This window comes from Choloepus didactylus, chromosome 12 (assembly GCF_015220235.1).
Source record: "Choloepus didactylus isolate mChoDid1 chromosome 12, mChoDid1.pri, whole genome shotgun sequence".
NCBI classification, from domain to species: Eukaryota; Metazoa; Chordata; class Mammalia; order Pilosa; family Megalonychidae; genus Choloepus; species Choloepus didactylus.
The window spans coordinates 6017539-6022316 of NC_051318.1; the positions used below are offsets into that span (position 1 = coordinate 6017539).

The 4778-nt window shown below is 38.0% G+C and overlaps 1 non-coding gene across 1 annotated transcript; it reads left to right on the forward strand.

Annotated features, from left to right (window-relative positions):
• Window positions 1-2094: 2094 nt before the first annotated feature.
• Window positions 2095-2233, forward strand: LOC119507500. Its single transcript, XR_005211258.1, has one exon. It is a non-coding gene; the product is annotated as a U4 spliceosomal RNA (small nuclear RNA).
• Window positions 2234-4778: the final 2545 nt, after the last annotated feature.

The following is a 4778-nucleotide window of genomic DNA, read 5'->3' on the forward strand; positions in this document are numbered from 1 at the left end:
AGGTCAATGACAAGCAACTTGCTCTATTTTCCTGCATCTTCCATTCTGGTGAAATGTTTGTGACTTGACTTTGCTCGAGATCAACGAGAAGGTGAGAGACCGTAACTGAGATGCATGTGACACACTGAAGGAGCTGTGCTTTTAGACTGAGGACCAGAGTTTGGTGCATAGTCAGGAAGAAAAAGCAAGAGAGAAAGAGGAAGGAAAGATGGAGGGAGGGAGGGACTGCAATAAATTCTGAGGAAGGACTGGCATAATTCTACATTAATGAATCAAAAGAAATTAATGAACCAAGACAGGAAAATTAAGTTCTTAAAATCCAAGGAAATGGCTATTGTACACCAGGGAAGACATTTCATTCCATTGTTATCACATAAATCTTTAGTCAAATTCTTTTCAGTCGTCATATCATAAATAAATGCATACCTTCTTTGGAAAAAAAAATGTTTTTTTAAGCAACCCTCACAATTTTCTCTCAAGAAAGGTGAAAATTTGTAATAATTTTGAAGTGTTTTATTTTGCTCTCTGGGGGAGCATGGTTATACACAAAGAAGAAATTGAAGCAGATAAATGAGTATTTTCAAAATTCAGCAATAATTAAAGGGCTACACTTGGAGTACCTCTCAACCTTCAAAAGTTAAATTTATTCTGGTGTGATTGCCAAAAAGAGAGCGTTCGTGACTTGGCACAAGCTGGCTCAACACCTGGATCAAGTACAAGCGTCTCAATAAAATTTTTCACCAATTTTCAATCTACAGCGGCAAAATCATACACCACTTCTTTTGTGTATATAGTCTCCACAAGCATGTCCATAAAGAAGTAAACAGATAGATAGATATATGTAATTGATAGATACAGATACAGATAGATGATAGATGGATGGTTAGATAGATAGATACTAGATAGATGGTGATCAAGAGATAGATGATAGATCAGATAGTAGACAGGTGATAGACAACAGATAATTAGACAGAAAATACATAATTACAGGTAGATGATAGACCAGATAGATAGATAGATAGAGAGATGACAGATAACAGTCCATAAGGAGAGGAATGAATTATTCCTACTTCTATCCCTTTTGCCTAGCATACAGCTTCTTTCATAGTAGGTATTTTATGTGATAGGTCATTTCTATTTTAATTGCCCAGTAAAATGAAAGATTAAGTAAATTCAGTGAAATAACAGCTATGAAGTCATTCCTTAAATCCATTACTATGGAAAAATCAAATAATCTTTCAGCTCCTAAAATACAACACCCACACATATTCAGAACTAGTTTGCTTGCACATTTAAAAATAATAGATACTTATTCTAAGCCCATCACATGGCTGCTTAGTTTTACTCCAAAACTTTAAACTCCAAAAGTGGAGCATGTTCCCCACACCTTATTTACAGTGGCCGTTAACAAAGCAGGACTGTTCTAACAGTGAGAAATATTTTGACATTATCAAGGTTGATTGGGAATTTAAGTTGTTCAACCAAAGAAGCTCCAACAATTGTATCTCTCCTAACAAACTGAAAATAGAAACACCATTTTCTACAAGCAAAGGACAACAATTATAGCAGGACAATATCTGAAAGATTAAGCTTAAAGAGAAAACCGAGATGGATGTGGGAAAGACATGGTAAGACTCTATATACTGCACCCCATGGCCCTTGGGCATTTGAAACGTAGCTAGAACAAACTGAATTCTGCTGTAAGGAGAAAAATGCACACTGGGTTTTGAAAGTGCCAAAAATGTGAACAATTTCATTTATAATTTTTATGTTGATTATATTGAAACAGTAATATTTTGGATTTATTGAGCTAAATAAAATGTTACTAAAATTAATTTCACCTATTTCTTTTTCCTTTTTTTAATGTGACTACCTGAATATCTTAAATTACATATGTGGCTCCAATTACATTTCTATTGGATAGCCCTGCTACATATGACCATTTTTTCTTCCCTAATTTCTTTTAGTTTAAATTGGCCTTTAATAAATGGACATTAGCTTCTAGTAGCATGGCAGTCCAGATATTTTTAAAGTCCTCCTCCTATAAAAGTCTCTGGACAAATTATAACAAGCACATCTAAAAATTTATTGGTGAGCTTTGCGCAGTGGCAGTGTCATAGCCAATGAGGTTTATCCAAGGTGCGACCATTGCTAATTGAAAACTTTCCCCAATACCCCACCTTGACGACTTGAGATACAGTTGGCAGTACGGAGACGGAAAAAAAAAAAATTTATTGATGAGCTTGCAGGAAAGTGTGTAAAACACCCACATGAAATAAACGAGCTAAAACCAAATGAGTGAGCAATCCCTCCTGACCCAAAGTCGGGGACTGCGCTGGTGGCGAAGGGTGACCCCCGTTGTCCGGAGCTTGGGAGATGAATGGTTCAGGAGGTTGGGGGTCAGACCCCAAGTGGAGAAGCAGAAGGTGAGACGTGCACATTCAGCCAAGAACCATGAAGCCGAATAATGTGTCGCTGCGAAAACATGGGCCAGACAAAAACCTCATCTGCCAGGAAAGGAGTCCCTCAGGGAAACTTTTTCTCCTCACAGTGGTTCCAGGTGGAAAACAAGCACATCATATAGCGATCAACGTGTTTGGTATCTGGTTTTTTAGGAAAAAATACAACCAAATTTATGAATCTCTGGCAAAAATTCCTCTGAATTTGATAACTCTACACTGATTATATAAATGAATAGCCTTGTTCTTAGAAACACATAACGAAATATTAAGGGGCAACAGGGCAGGATGTGTGCAGGCTATTTTGAAATGGTTCAAGAATGACAATAAAAAGATTTCAAAGACAGGATGATAATGTGACAAAACATCAAATATTAGTGAATCTTGGTAAAACGTATATGAGATTTCTTTATATATTCTTGCAGGCTGCTGTAAGTTTGAGTTGTTTCAAAATAAGATACTAAAAAAAAAAACCTTCCAGAATTCTTTATATACTAAGATGAAACAATCTCCAAAATGTATCATTGCATAGAATAACCTAAGTGCAGAACAGTGAGCATGCCATGCTGTTGTTTGTGTAAATAAAAAGACAATGTACACATGGACGTGCACACACGCATATATATGTACATACTTATACACATGTGCATATTTCCTTGGATGTGCATAGACTATATTTGTAAAGATAGACAAGACGTTGGTGACACTTGTTGCCTTTGGAGAGAGAAATTGAAGATGAGAGGGATATTTTTCACTGAATAGCCTTTTGAACCTCTTATATTCTAGACCCTATCCAATCCAAATAAACAAATAACTGAGAAAAAATGAAATGTCTGGCAGGGTGAACTCTTGGTGAGGACATGGCTCGGTAGAAACCACATGAGCAACTGGTAAAAGTGTCAACTGGGGCAACAAGTTGGGAAACAAGCTCAGCATTCTTTTGTAAATTTGAACCTGTGCAAACCCTGAGAACCCTCCGTCAGCCATCCTAATCACACACCACTCGTCCAGGGGCATAAAAAAGGATGCCCATAACACCCTGGTTCAAGGTGGAAAAATCTGTGCCCGACTCAAATTTAGAATGAGCAGGGGAATAGATAAATTTGTGAGACAGTGGAAACGAATGAACTTTGGCTGCCTGTAAGAAGTCAGGAATCTCAACAATTGAATGTGAAGTAGAACGTGAAGTCTCAGAAGACTGCACACATTTACAGACATATATAGACATTTCCAAAGGTATTGAATTCAATCATGTATCTGCCATACTATATTTATTATGAAATTATAATGAAAACTAGAGGGATTATCTACACAAAACTCTTAATATTGATTACTCTTAACCAAAGGGAGAAGGAGACCATAGGAAGGGAAATGCAATGGGCTTCAATGGCCTTTGTGGTTTGGTAATAACTCTGTCTTAAATGGATGGGTATATGGGAACTGAGGTTATTGTTCATATATACACATGCATGTTTATTGCATATTTTAATGAAATAGTTCATTAAAATAATAATAATTTAAAAGACAAACCACCATAATGGTTTTGAAAGAGAAAGCTAGAAAGTATACAGTAGGTAGGAAGACTAAACTGGACTGAGCTGTTTGATTCTGCGGGTGGAATCAAATCATGTCCATCACACCAAACCAACATCTGTGGATGAAGAGAGAGAAGACTGTCAGATTGTGGAATCCCATCTTCCTGGGGTCACCGCTGATAAGTTTCTCTGACAGAGAAGTGAGGGAAGGAAAGCTGGGGCTAATGAGGCAAGGTGATGGCGGAGATTTGGAAAAACAGCCAAGTCCAGCCTCAGCGAAATGTTTCTCACTTATGATCAGAGTTTCTTCTCCAAGGGTAAAGAGTGGACAAGCAGTCACTTATTCGTTCATCAAACATTATTGCATGACTAGGCACAAGGAAGTACAATGAACTAGCCGTCTTTCGCTCCATGAACCTTCCCTGTCTACTCTGTGGGCAGCCTACTGTAGCCTGATCCTGTTCTCGGGGGTCTAACTTGACTCCCCTTTCTTTCCAACCCAGGATACTCTCTTACATCTTGCAAGCCAATACTTCCAGGCCCAAACATTCAACTGCTTTCTGGGCCACAGCTACCTGTTAGGGAAGCCAAACCATCCTGCCAATAGGAGACCCCTCCCAGAAAAGAAAGAGACACAGCTTAAAACTGAGTAAGAATTATCACAGGGACATGATGTAAAGGTATCACAAATGTATACAAAGCCTGGACAGAATTTCACCAAATGTATTCATGGAAGTAGAAGAGAGAACCATTAAAGCCAACGTCCTCGCCAGAGCAGGGGGTC